The sequence below is a fragment of the Peromyscus maniculatus genome, chromosome 2 (assembly GCF_049852395.1).
Source record: "Peromyscus maniculatus bairdii isolate BWxNUB_F1_BW_parent chromosome 2, HU_Pman_BW_mat_3.1, whole genome shotgun sequence".
Classification (NCBI taxonomy): Eukaryota; Metazoa; Chordata; class Mammalia; order Rodentia; family Cricetidae; genus Peromyscus; species Peromyscus maniculatus.
The window spans coordinates 60,199,670-60,214,842 of record NC_134853.1 but is presented as its reverse complement, the minus strand read 5'-3'; the positions used below and the strand labels follow the sequence as shown (position 1 = coordinate 60,214,842).

The following is a 15,173-nucleotide window of genomic DNA, read 5'->3' as shown; positions in this document are numbered from 1 at the left end:
GAAAACAAGGTTGTTGTTAAAGAGAGAATCTTCCAGGCTTGGCTGATAATGAAAACGTTTTTCCTTTTTGTTGTTAAAACAGTGTGTCCCACTATATTAATGTCTGAGGAACAAACTGAGAACTGTCTCGGCTCTGTTGGTATATTGTTTACTTGCTTGCATGAGACCCTGAGCTCCATCCCCAGCATGACCAAAAAGGAGTGGACACATTTGTTAGGCTCAGAATTGATAATCCGGTGTGCTCCATCTCAGCTGTATATAGATGGTAATTTTTCTGATGGACCTGCCATTCCAATTTTTTGGTCCTCATTTATTGGTTGTTAATGACTTGAATATAATTCTATATTCAATAATACTTATGAACATTGACTGTAGTGTTTTTACGCTCCACAATCCAGTCTTCCTGTCAAAGTTCCTGCTAAGCCTTACAATGCTGCAGTCCTGCTCATTTGCATGACTGGTTCCTTATCCTTCAGTTCTAAGCTTTCATCCCCCTCCACAGGTCACTCCACAGACAGGACTTTCGGCTGACTTTCCCAATATGTTTTCTTTTACTGGGTTCTTTTTAATAAAAAATTATAGGTGGGCTCTAGGAGCTGGTATTCATGCAAGTAAAGATGGGGAGAGAGACTTATCTAATTATAACTTCCTTGGGTCCACACAGCTCATTTGGTTGCACAGTCCATTTCCACACTTTGTATTTACTACAGTTTTAGGTTTACTCCCAACCGACCTAAAATTACTCTTTTCAGAACCACCTCCACCATCCGTGCGCACCACACCCCCTTTGTGTTTTCATACCTGTTGGTTCTTTCTCTGCCATTATTCACTCCCTTGAGAGCATTCAGTACCATTGATAACAACTTGAAATTCTCACTCACACATATACACAGACCCTTGAGACAGGGTTTCTTTGTGTAGCCCTTCCTGTCCTGGAACTTGTTTTGTAGTACAGGCTGTTTTCAGACTCACGAAGATCCATCCATCTGCTTCTGCCTCCTAGGTGGTGGGATTAATGGCGTGCACCACCACTACCTGGCTTTCGTGTCATTTTTGCATTACATTTTTGGCTGCTCCATCTCTGGCTTCCAGTACTTGGCCTCTGAGTCATGGGGTGTCTGTGTGTGTTTCTGTGTGTCTATTCTATGGCAGTCTATATTACCATCTCGGGCTTCCAGTAATTAACCTTTATCTGGGTCATTGGGAGGGGTGTGTGTGTTTTAGTCCGTTCTGTGGCGATCCATATTACCAGTGTACTCCGAGGAGCAACTTAACATCATTCTGGGTGTATACACAGGTATCTGTTTCAGAGCTAAGCATCATATACCCAGACTATCACCTCATCTTTGATCTGTTCTCCCAGTGTTCCTTATCTGAAAAGGGGAAGTCTGTGTCTGTAGTTTTCAAGCTTAAGCTCTTTGATGCATCATGGTAGTGGTCAGAGTTGCCATTTCTACCTCCTACATAGAAAGAAACCTTTCTACTTCTCTTCATGGAATAACCCAGAAGACAATCATGTCTTACCTGGAACATTGTTCCCTTGGTTTCTTCTTGAATATCTCCACCACTAATGGGCTAGATCTTTTGTAAATTGGAATATTTAGGGAGTAAAACCCTTACTTTCACAGTAAACTTTGGAATGTTTATTTGGGGTTTATACTGTATACCTCTAAGCGCATCTTGTTACCCTTTGCCTATTGTATTCTCGTTATATTCGTTTCATTTTAAATTCTCAAACCAACAAGCTTCCCACGACTCAAGGCCTTAGTTTTAACTGCTTCTTTTGCTTGGAGTGCTTTTTACTATACTACAACTTACTCATCAAGTATAGTTTTTTTAAACCCATAATTGTTTATTGCTAAAACACTGGGTTTCCTTCCTCTTGAGTTACTGCTTTTTCTTCTTTACTGAGATCAGAGTTGAGTTACAGAGTTAATAGTCTCAAAAGCATGATGCCAGTTATTGAGGACAAAATAATAAAATGAGATAATGATGCCCTGTAGTCTACATTGAGGGAAAGAAAGACTTCCCCAAAGAAGAAATTAGGGCAGAAAAAAATCAGAGCTAATTCTAGGCCAAAAGAAGAGAATACATTTTAAAAGGGTTAGGAGAAGCTTTTGAGGAAATGGTAGAAAGCTGGTAAAGATAAGGCGAAAACAAGGCGAGGTAAGCTAGGGCTAGATCATCTAGTGTCTCACAGCCACATGTATTGGACTTTATCATAACTGGTAAGTTGGCATTTGAGTTTGAAGCGAGGAATAAGATTCTCAGGGTTTTAAACTTTCAGTAGTGAGTAAACAATCTAGTAGGAAGCCAGGCAGTGGTGGTGCATGCCTTTAATCCCAGCCTTTAATCGGGAGGCAGCGGCAGGCAGATCTCTGTGAATTCGAAGCCAGCCTGGTCTACAGAGCAAGATCCAGGACAGGCACAAAAACTACACACACAAACCCTGTCTCGAGGGGAAAAAAATGGAAAAAGACAAAACGATCCAGTAGGTAATTCAAGAAGTCTCAGAAGAATGATTGTCCCAGTCATTCAGGAAAGAAAACACTGATTGGAATGGTACAAGGGGAGTGGTAGAACATTAGGTAGGCTTGAGTGATCTAGAATATTTGATGGCATTTGATTTTTGTGAATTATGAGAAAGGAGGGAGATACAGGCAGTAGGAAAAATACAAAGTGTGGGGGTTGCTTTGAAAAAAGGTTATGCCACTTAGCAGTAGGTAGGACTGGACCAAAAGCTTTAAGAATGGATAGTTGTGAAGGGAGAAGTGTATATAGATCCAGAGCTGGGTGGGTGCTAGGGAACTCCAAAGTTTAAAAGAAGAAATTACAGTTATTTAGTTTTAGGAGCCGGTTGGTATAGGTAACTGGAGGGTATCATGGATTCCTGTCCAAGTTCTTAAAGGTGATGGACCAAAAGGTGTTGAAGTGCCCATGAGGGATTTGGTAGAGAGGTTAAAATGTGAGAAACGGTAAGATTTTGACTTTGGTAATTTATGTCAATGTCAGTGTTATTCACCAAGATAATGTAGAAGTAAGGTTGAAGGATCAGTGTTGAAATTGAGGCTCCTGTAGGTTATCAGAGCAGAGACATACAGTGTTTCTAACTCAGACAGTTCTGGACTTCACATACCGCGAAGGAAACTTTGTCTTTCATCTCTTGGGCATTTAATGTATTTTATTGGAACTGAACAGCTACATGAAAAAGTTTGGGCATTTGCCATTTTAAACACTAGGTAGAGATAATTTTCCAATCTCTAGTATCCATCTCATGTATGGATGACATGCCATACAAGCATATAGAAAGTAGAAGGTGGTAAAGCTGCTAGACCTGAGGAACACCAACACTTCAACACTTTGTGGACAGAAGAAAGTGAACCAGCAAAGCCTTGGGAAGGAAGAGACAAGTGGGAACCAGGAACATCAGAGCAAGGTATGTGGCCATACCAGATGACAATGGGAGGTCCATTAGTAAGAACTGAACCTTACAATTAACTTTTGTTAGTCATTTTGATTTAGAAAATTTTAAGTGTTTTTCTAGTTAAGCATGGTGAATAATGATTGCTTGCCAACTAAAGGTAAAAGTTGGGGTAGTATATGGAACCTGTTCCCAAGAACAAAGTTTGGAATGCTAGAATTATAACAGAACACAATTTAGAGAAATTAAAAAAGTAGAATTGTTAAGCTCATTGTTGGAATAGAAAGAAACAAATTCTCAGCAAAAGAAAATGAAAATCAGAATGATTAAAAAATAGGACCTGCATCAAGATTACTGTCAGGTCATATATTCATGTTCTCATTTTGAAGGCAGTATGTGTAGCATTATCTGCTTGATCATGCCGTAGTCCTAGTGGCAGTCAGTGGTTTGGAAGGAGGTAGTTCCATACTCCTAGTGGTAATGCATCAGTGACTAATTATGGGTAGTAACAATGCCTAAAAATGGAAGTAAAGGGACTAGGGGGTCTGTCTTTGGTCAGAGAGAGGGCATAGGAATAAGGCTGAACAAGAGTCTGAATATGGCATTGAGCTGGTTGAGTTATTCAGCTAGCCATATCTGGAGATGACCATAGAGGTTGCCTTTTAAATTAGGGTGAAGATGAATGAAGGATAAGAAGTTTAACTCATGTTGGATAGGGTGTGTTTGCACTTCATAGGAATCTGTGAGAGGACTTGCTATCCTAAATTAGGGACAGTAGAACAGTGCTTGCAGGTGGTCCAGGGAAAGAGCCCAGAAAGCAGTAGCCTATGCACATCTATTGTGGGAGATCCAGATCAATTCAGTGAAGAGGACCTTGCAGTGCATAAATTTGTGAAGCAAAAAAGAATGCTTTCCACGGGAAACCCATTCTAGACGACATAATAACAGAGTAGAAGCAATTAAAATATTCTGAGTAAAAGAATAAGAACATTTTTTAGTGGCCATTGAGGGGGAGGGGGAGAAAGCTTTGTAATTGAATTCTTTTAAGTTCTACAGAAGTGTGCTATATTCAGCCTTCCCAATCCTATTTCCCATATATCAGATGAGCTAGTGACAATAAGACTTAGTTTTGGAGACTTAGAAGTCAGTCTGCCTTTGCCCCTCCCCACTCTACATCTACCCTGTACCATGAACTTTTATCAGCTGTTTGAGTGTGCCTCTTAGGAACTTACATTTTCTGCTACCTATTCTCACACCACCAACTCCTAGCACTATTTTTTAATTAAACTCTAACTACATCATTTCTCCCCTTTCCTCCCACTTCTTCCATGTTCCCTCATCCTCCCTCCCTCAAGTTCATGGCCAAATAACCATTATTATTACATACATATATACATAAATGCAATTGCTGTTTCTAGTGTTGCTTGTGTGTATGTGATTACAGCGCTAACCACTTGATATTTTATATCCAATTAGGGGGCTCATCTCTGGGAAAAACTAATTCTCCCATTGTCGGCTTTCCTTATTTGACTAATTCTTTGTCTAGAGCAGCAATTCTAAACCTCTGGGTTGCAACACCTTTGAGGGTTGCATATCCCATATCCTGCATATCAGATATTTGCATTATGATTCAGAACAGCAAAATTACGGTTATGAAGCAGCAACAAAATATTTTTATGGTTGGGGGTCACCACAGCATGAACCATATTAAAGGGTAGCAGCATTAGGAAGCTTGAGAACCACTGCTCTAGAGGCTAGGACCCAATGGGATTTTCCCCTTCCACTTTAGCAAGTCTTTTGTGTCCTTATTCCAGGCTTGTTTACGAGGTCATATTGTTGAGATATAATGGGTCAAGCCTCCCTCTTACTTTTAGGAGAGAGACTCTCACAGCATTCTCCCTGGCCTTCTGGCTCTTACAATCTGTTCCTTCTTCGATAATGTTCTCTGAGCCTTAGGTGCAGGACTTGTGTTGTGGATGTATCCATAGGGCCTGGGCACCCCACAGTCAATTGTTCTCTGCATTTTGATCCATTGTAGTTTTCTGTATGTGTCTTCATCTGCTGCAAAGGGAAGCTGCTTTAATCAGGAGTGGAAGTTCCACTAATCTGTGGACATAAGGGTAAGTATTAGAATGCAGTTAGGAATCATGCTGATTTCATAGTGACAAGAAGATGTTCTCATCTAAGATCCAGGACCTGACCAGCCCCAGGGAGTTGGCTCGGTTTCCAATACCAGGTGTGCTTTCTGGGAGTGAGCCTTCAGTCCAGTTAAGGGCCACCATTGCACTTGATTTTGTTCCAGGCATTGATCCATTGCACTCACAACTGGGTAGTCTAGTTCCCAACTTAATTTTTTTCATGTATATGTGAAAACGTGCACACACACCCTGAACATGCCATGTGTCATGATGCATGTGTAGAGGTCAGATGCTTACCTCCCATGTCAACCCTCATCTCTTGAGACAGGGTCTCTTGCCCACGCTGTGTTTGCCACACTGGATGGCCAGCAAGCTTCTCTCTGCCTCCCATCTCATCATAGGAACGTTGGGATTACAGACAGACTCTTCCATGCCTGACTTGGTATGCGTCTGAGGATTCAATTTCAGATTCTCATGCTTGCAAAGGAAGTACTTTTCCCACTGAGCCACCTTCCCATCCCCTCTAATCCCGTTTTAAAATGCAGAAATTGAATAAGATGGGAATCTTTCCCGTGTTTACACGGACAGTACACAACAGGGTTAAGTTTGCTGGGTTGAAGCCAGCAAACTTACTTCCAACCTGCTTTCTGTGGGTTGTGATTTGGAGAACACGCAGTTAAATACAAGGTGGTATTAAAATCATCCTGATCTGAAAAAACTTGGTGATTAGGAAGCAGCATTCATAGTTAATGGATGGTCTCTTAAAGGCCATGTTTGCCTTTGTTTTTTGTTTGTTAATTTGTGTTTAAGTCAAACTAGAACCCACCCAGGAGTTGATGGGAAGTAGGGAATGAGGAAGAGAAAGGACTGTTTCCAGGCTGTCTACTGCAGCTGTGAACCATTAAGTGCAAGGTGCCAGAAAATTAGAAGAGACGCTGTGGTGCAGAAGCTGAGCAGACCGATGAGCACTGCCTCTGGGTATAAACGGACCGGCTATAATCCAGGGTTGAAGCTGCAAGTTGTTTGCCGCCCTTGAAACTAGCAAGTTCTTTTTGTTCCCCCAAGTAACTTTGTTTGTTTGTTTGTTTGTTTGTTTGTTTGTTTGTTTTTTCGAGACAGGGTTTCTCTGTGTAGCTTTGTGCCTTTCCTGGAACTCACTTGGTAGTCCAGGCTGGCCTCGAACTCACAGAGATCCTGGCTCTGCCTCCCAAGTGCTAGGATTAAAGGTGTGCGCCACCACATACCCGGCCCCCCAAGTACCTTTGAACTTGGCAAAAGAATGTTCACTTTGTATGTTGCATATATGCAGATTAGCTACCTGAGAGTGGGTACGTTGGATAAAAGGGACAGGCTGTGGTAGAGGTGGCCTTGTGCCACGTTCCCACCGAAACAGTGACATGTTCAAGAAGTCACTGCTTTTGAGGATATATGATGTGTCTCAAACTGTTCAGCAGATTTTGCCAGAAAATTCTTCACTGGAAGAGCTGTAGGGAGGGCTCATTTTTTTACCAAGTCAGATTGGTCCCTTTTATATGGAGGGTTTAAAGTACTAACCGGTACTTAGGGCACTTAAGGTTTGCAGAGGGTGCTGTGTATAGAGACTCTTGACAGGATGGTACTATCCCAAAGCTTAGCAGTTTGTCTCAGCAGTCCTTGTTTGCCGCCCCCAAACCTAAAAGCTTGTAAACTTACTGGATTTATGTCCTGGAAGAGGCTTGCCTAACATTGGAAGACTTGAGTTTGATCTCGATCTCGAGCATTTTCAAAACGAAAACTATGTTCATTAACCTGCTTTGAAACAAAACCATCTCAACAGTATCACTCTTCTACAGTCTCAGACTTCCTAGTCTGATTGTTTTCTAATCTGGCAATTGGGTGGTGGTTTAAACTACAATCTTCACAAAAAAAGAGAAAAATCCCTGGCTGTGAGAACTGAAGTGAGAAGTTGGCATTCTGACATAAGAAAAGGAGAGAAGCTGAGCCTAAACTCTCCTCCTGCTGAGCCAGGACTCAGTGTTTGTGAGGCTACGCTCTATACTTCCAGGTCAGAGTGGAGGCTCATGTCTCAGCTTGACAGCACTGGTTTTCCTAGGGGTCTGCAAGTGTTTGGAACTTTTCTGTCCAAGGCCACATGTACCTTAAATTAGGAAGCTGAGAGTTTTATTGCTCTTGTCTGGATTACCAGTCCTGTGTTGAGTGTTGACTTCAGAAGACAGGACATCACAGTGGGTTCCCTGTAGAGACTATATACAGAAAACTGCAAGCTGTTTCCCTTTTTGTGATTAATCCTTGTTAATGGTAAAATACTAAATTAAAATGTGCAACTTAAAAAACCAGTGGCATGAGCAGTATTACTGATTTGTAACAACAAATCTACAAAGCCAGCTTCCTGGCATCCAGCTCAGACTGTACTTGGCCACAGGCCCATGGGGCAGGTTTTCAGATTTCATTCTGAATATGGAGGGCAGACAATGAAGCATTCTTATTTTGATAAAATTAGAAGTTATATCACACATAATGTGTACTGTTCTCTTAAATTTAAAAGGACTTATTTCTATATGTTACCCTCATAAAAGAAGACAGAATTAATTTTTTTCCAGCAAAATCTTGATTCCATATTAGTTCCCACTCCCAGTAATTGAGCCAGTGATATAAAAGGCAAACACTGCTCTCCCAATCTGACAAACTCCTTTCCTGACACCAAAGAGATTTTCCTGACAAAAAATTTAATCTTTGGACTTTAGGTCTATTCCTGGGCTCTCCTCTTCCCTACCATTCCCCAAATCTGATATTCCTGGTAATGAAGAGAATAATCTGAAATTTAAGTTTTAAACAATAGACTGGGAGTTAGGGGTGCTCAGTGATAGAAAAGCTTAAGGCCCTAAGATAATAGCCACACAGTGCTTTAAATATGGAAAGGGGGACTTAAAGCCTGCATTCCTGTGGCCTACTTACCTTTTTTTTTCCCACTTTTACTAACCAAGTAAACATTTGTAGGTAGCTTTTCTCAGAGTCAGTGCATTGGAGATTTCAAATCTTTTGTGCCCAGCAGCTAAAGAATGCCAATTTCAAATCCTAAGAGGCATGGAAAACCAAGGCAAAGCCTGGCTCTGGAGGAAGTGAAAACATTCAGTAATAATTAATACTCATGTGCCAGGTACTATTCTGTTGTCCTTACACAACACCTCGTTTAATCAGAAATGCCAGGAGAGCTAACATAGGAGATAACTGCGTTTATTAGTGCAACACTTACTCAACCTTTCTAAGAGACCTGGACTGCCTGATGGGAGGTTTATGTAGTAACCAAGACTATACACAAAGTACACACAAAACTATAATCCTGTTAGAGTGGAAACAAACACTGTTCCTGTTGACAAAATCTACAAATGCTGTTATTACCTCATTTTCACAAGTGATGTTCACATCAGCCTGATCAAAACAGTCACATTCTCATGTTTTGTTTCATTGACAGTCTTGTTATGTAGCCCAGGCTGACCTCAAACTCAGATCCCCCATATTTCAGTGCCCCAAGTGTTTGGATTACAGGTATGTGTGCCACAACATCCACCAGGACATTCATTTTTAGTTAATGTTTATGCATAATTTATTCAATAAATATTCAGATGCTTTTAAGTGTTTATCTTAGAGAATTTTTGTGAGGGTTTATTTGGACACAGAATTTTGCTATATATCTCAGGCTGGCCTTGAAATCACAACATTCCTACCTCGGCCTCCTGAGTACTGGTGTAGGTGTAGGCCATCATCTATTTTTATATGACTTGCTTCCGTTGTAGCAGCCAGCGTTGATCCATCTAAGGTTTGCCAGAATCTTCTGGAATGAAGTTTGTCTGGGTCTGAAACTACATAGAAAATCAGTTTGGGGAAGGGCATTAGGGGTAACTTGCTGCCAAGCCTCACGTGACCCGAGTTCAACCACCAGAGCTCATGTGGCGGAAGGAATGTTTGTCCTCTTGCCTCCACATGCGCCCACACATCTACACATGCAACCCATGCTCCCACACATCTACACATGCAACCCATGCTCCCACATACATCTACACATGCAACCCATGCTCCCACATATCTACACATGCAACCCATGCTCCCACACATCTACACATGCAACCCGTGCTCCCACATACATCTACACATGCAACCCGTGCTCCCACATATCTACACATGCAACCCATGCTCCCACATACATCTACACATGCAACCCATGCTCCCACACATCTACACATGCAACCCATGCTCCCACACACATCTACACATGCAACCCATGCTCCCACACACATCTACACATGCAACCCATGCTCCCACACACATCTACACATGCAACCCGTGCTCCCACACATCTACACATGCAACCCATGCTCCCACACACATCTACACATGCAACCCGTGCTCCCACACACATCTACACATGCAACCCATGCTCCCACACATCTACACATGCAACCCATGCTCCCACACACATCTACACATGCAACCCGTGCTCCCACACACATCTACACATGCAACCCATGCGCCCACACATCTACACATGCAACCCATGCGCCCACACATCATCTACATATGCAACCCATGTGTCCACACATCTACACATGCAACCCATGCTCCCACATACATCTACACATGCAACCCATGCTCCCACACACATCTACACATGCAACCCATGCGCCCACACATCTACACATGCAACCCGTGCTCCCACATACATCTACACATGCAACCCGTGCTCCCACACACATCTACACATGCAACCCATGCTCCCACACACATCTACACATGCAACCCATGCTCCCACACATCTACACATGCAACCCATGCTCCCACACATCTACACATGCAACCCATGCTCCCACACACACATCTACACATGCAACCCATGCTCCCACACAGGACTTAATAGTAGACGATGACTGAGTGCTAAGTTGATAAGCTGGTTAAATTGAATGAGAGTACAGGGCAACAAGATGGCAGGCTGATACTGGAAATGTGGAGTTAGCATCTGGAAATTAAGCCAGAATTACTTTTGCATTTTTAAATTTACCTAATCAAGGAACATAGCCTGATATGAGGCAGCCACATATTTTTGAGTGCTTATAATAGAGTTGAATAATTAACTCTTTTTAAAAATAGGAAGATGACTATGGCCCACTAGCTGCTGGCCTAATTGGAGGATAAGTGAACTACCCTTAGTACCAGAAAGAGAGAAACCATTTACACTGGGCTAAATAAAAGCAGCAGCAACAGTCACTACGTGATGCCACTTTAGAAAGGTCGAAACAGTTATGGGTGGGAAACCTGAAATACTGGATTTCAAAATCAAAAACTGGGTTCTTGTCACTTCATGTCACATTAGGCAATCACTGTCAGTCTGGTTTCCATGGTCTCATTTGTGTTGTTTTTAGTATGTGCCTGTGTGGGGGTATGTGCACACGAGTCCAGGTCCCTGCAGAGGCCAGTGGCGTTGGATCCCTGAGCTGGAGTTACAGACTTCTGTGAACAGCCCGATGTGGTTCTGGGAATGGCACTCAGGTCCTACACAAGAGCAACAGATGCTCTTAACCACAGAGCTCATTTGTATTTTTAAATTTTCTTGGTGCTGAAGAGATGGCTCCTTGGTTAGGAGCACTGGCTGCTCTTCAAGAGGATCCAGGTTAGACACCCCCCCCCCATACCCACATTGTGGCTCCAGTTTCAGGGAATCTGAAGCCCTCTTCTAGCCTCCAGCATGCATGTGATACACAGACATACTTGAAGGCAAAACACCCATACACAAAGAATAAAAAAAAAATTCATCCAATAACAGAGTATTTTTAATTTTTTAGTTCATCCAATGAAGTTCAGGAATATGTACTGTGTTGCTATTCAAGTACTGTGGGTTCGTTCGTGAAGATAAAATACTAGAAGATGTCATTCTTACCTACATTCCAGATTCTGAAAATTTAGAGGGAGATAGAAATGTGTAAGCAGATGATACAGGGAGATGTGATGTAGAAAACGTCCACCACCTAACATCTGAGAGATGCTGACACTGTTGGTGCTTTGCCTGGATGCCCCTGTTTGGTCTGCACAGTAGGTCCAGCAAGTAGGTGTTTCTGTGTCTCCCCACCTCTTGCTTTCCTGAAGAAATAGTTAATCCCAGCCTTGAAACAGTTTCTCCAGACGAAGAAAAGAAGAATAAAGTCATAGGAAATTGAGTAAGACCTTCACATGCCACTGCAATGCCGTGATTTCAAAAAATGTGTAGAAATCATCATAACTAGTTCTGCACGGCTGCCCCACGTGTGCCTCTGTGTGGTTTTGTTGCACATGGTCTTCCTGTGTAGCCCAGGCTGACCCAAATGTGCAGGTATCTTCCTGCCTCTGCACCCCAAATGCTGAGACTACAAAATCTGTTCTTTAAAGGTAATTTTTCTAAAAGATATTGCTATGGACTTAGGTTAATATAGCAAAAGGCTTATTTTACCATTGCCAAATGTATATACTATGTTCTAGAACCACGGACAAAGGGGATTTGGAGATTGTGCCTCTATAACACACATTATGTTAGTAAGTAGTCATGTACTGTTTAAGCTGACAGAGAAGCGGGATGTGGAGGTGAGGTTAGCCCCCTCACTTCCGACCCATGTGTGTTTTAAGTATTGTCCAGGGTTGGGCTGTTTCCCCTGGACCTACAGTAAAGAACAGCCTGAATGTAAATGCCATGGCTTTGAGAATGGGAGTAAATCACCTGGAAATACTGTGTCCATGAACACTGTTGGGAGGTAAATCAAAGCAGCTTCTCAAAGCTAAAGACTAGGCTTCTGTTTGGCGCATGATATTAAAATGTGTTGGGAATGTCTAGTTGGAAATCTCACCCAGGGTGGAGACATCATGCCTGGCTTTCTCTGGTTGATCAGGGCCTTCAGCTGACTGTTACCTCTGTTAGGGGGTCCTCCCCAGTAGTTCCTGCTGAATGATGGGTCTGATATTTTACTACCTGTCTGCTGCTTGCTGATTTGTTTCTTCCTGGTTGTTATCTAATAAACTCATGTAACACCAAACATGTGGCTGTCATAGATCATTCTCCAGATAGTACACAAAGTTCCTATCAATTCAGAAATATTCCTAACATCACTCATTTTCAGAGCTAGAAAACCTACTATTTTATCCAGTGACCATTGAAGTACAGATTAGCAATGGTTTCTAATATCAAGTTTTAAAAATTACTTCATCTCTTCGCTGGCACCCATATTGAGTGACTCACAACTGTGTGTAACAGCAACTCCAAGGAATCTGATACCCTTTTCTGGACTCCGTGGGCACCTGCATGCTCATGACATACATGTGTCCTGACACACAGACACACAGACACACACACACACACACACACACACACACACACACACACGAAAAAAAACCCCGAAAAACAAGCGAGTTATCAGACACTTTCCCAGACATACATATAATTTCCTATGTACGAATAAATATCTGGAGAAAATCAGTACATTTATAACTTCCATTAAGATTCTTCAGATCATACATTATTTGCTTTTGAGACTTGAGAAGCTAATTTCTCGTACAAGCATCCTTTAATACAAATTTGAATTGAACTCGTTTTATGAGACAAGGCCTCCCTGTGTAGCCCAGCTGGCCACTTCCTGATCCTTCTGCTTTGGCCTCCTGAAGTGTCGGAATTACAGACATGAGTCAACACACCAGGCTATCCTCTTTCTTGTGTTGTTTTGTTATCTGAGATGGTATCACTGTAGCCCAGGCTGCCCTGGAATTCACTTAGTCCTCCTTACTTACTGCATGTGCTAGATAAATTTACAGGTATGAGGCACACAATCGCATACTACACTTTGTTCTTCTTAAAGTGGTGTATACAGTTAAAATTCCAAGGACACTGTGTTGTGAAATATCTGTTCTGGCCTCATAATTAACAAACGCATTTATTTCCCACACTACTGAAATGTTTCAAAATCACATTTCAATTGTGCCTTGCAGCACACCAGCAGTTCTTGTGTCTTCAGTGCATACAAGATGCCTTCTCCATTTTTACTCACAATGTCAATGTAATGAACTGGTGAAAAAGGAAAAAGGTAGAAAAGAAAAAAGAAATGAACAGACAGAGGCCTGTCGGAGAAGAGATTTCTTTCATCCAGCCGCCATGAAAACAGGAGTTCAACGCTGAGCCTGTAACTGGATGTTTTCAGTATCCTGAGAGCCTCTTTCTGCTCCTTCCTAGTCTTGCTTCCACCCAGAAGTTGTGATAGAAGCCCATTGCCCGGGTCTGTAGCTGTGCGCTGTGTTCACAGCTGCACCTAGATAGACAGGAAAGGGTGTGCAGTGAGAAGACACCTAAAGCTAAGTCCCACATTTTAGCTCCCCAGCCCTGGCACCACCACCACCCCCAAAAACAGTCTTGATAAAGTTGTCCTACAGTTAGCTCTACATTCAGACAAACAAAAAAACTTGGAAATGCAATTTTTCTCCAGGGCAAATTGCCATGCTCAGCAAAATCAGGATTTTTTCCTGTGAACAGGAATAAATACTAGAGAGATGGAAGAGGCAAAATGAACAAGTGTTTTTATAAGAAATATTGGTCTCTAAAGCACTAGGTCCCTGACTTGAGGAACAGAGGGATGTTAGGGGTGAATATGACTGAGTCTTTGATCTCAGGCACAGGTGGTGGTTTTTAATATTACCATCAAATTAATTAGGAACAGTCTGCTCTAGGAAGATTAGTTTACCAGGCAGGCAGGCTTATCTCCACCAAAAGTCAAATCTCGAGTTACTGTGCCCCTTTAAGATAAATACAAGTGAAAGCTCTCAGCTATCTCAGTGATTAATATTTGTTAGAAAGTAAGATCAAAAGCATCAGTTCAGTTAATTACAGTTTATAGAAAACATGGAACACTTGAATGGCTTACTGTTTGTCCCCTGCAGCCTTGTCTGCATCATGCTTTAATGATGAGCATTTCCTAAAAAGTAGGGATCTGGAGTCTGGAGCATCAGTTTATTATTCTGTAGAATAATAAATTGCTTTATTATCCAGCTTCACACCAATTACCTCCATCTTTAAAAGGAGATATATCTGAAAAATAATTGAAGAATATTAATGGAAGTTATAAATGTACTGATTTTCTCCAGGTCTTTATATGGAAATAGAAACATATATCTCTCTGGGGAAGTGTCTGATAACTCATCTTTCTGTTTGGTTTGGTTTTGTTTTTGGTATGTGTGTGTCAGAATATATGTATGTCATGTGCATGCAGGTGCCCAGGGAGTCCAGAAAAGGGTATCAGATTCCCTGGAGCTGCTGTTACACATAGTTGTGAGTCACTCAATATGGGTGCCAGGAAAATAACTTATGTCCCCTGAAAAAGCAGCAAACGTTCTAACCATTCACTGAGCCACCTCTCCATCCCCAGACCCCTCACCTTTAAGTAGATGGGAATAGTAACCTATATAACCAATGTCCAGAATTCATTTCAATTTATTGCCAAAATATATAGGGACACACTATTGTTTTACAATAGGGATGTTTGTTGGACATACTGGAAACAAGGAAGGTGGTGTATGATATTTTGTTTATGATCTGACAAATAAAGCCTGCCTTG

The 15,173-nt window shown here is 41.8% G+C and overlaps 1 long non-coding RNA gene across 1 annotated transcript; it reads right to left on the bottom strand.

Moving 5' to 3' along the window:
- Positions 1-1,095: 1,095 nt before the first annotated feature.
- On the bottom strand, positions 1,096-14,754 carry LOC143271827 (uncharacterized). The gene is made up of 2 exons (XR_013049051.1): positions 14,484-14,754; positions 1,096-13,874 (listed from the first exon to the last, which is right to left on the bottom strand). It is a non-coding gene; the product is annotated as an uncharacterized LOC143271827 (long non-coding RNA).
- Positions 14,755-15,173: the final 419 nt, after the last annotated feature.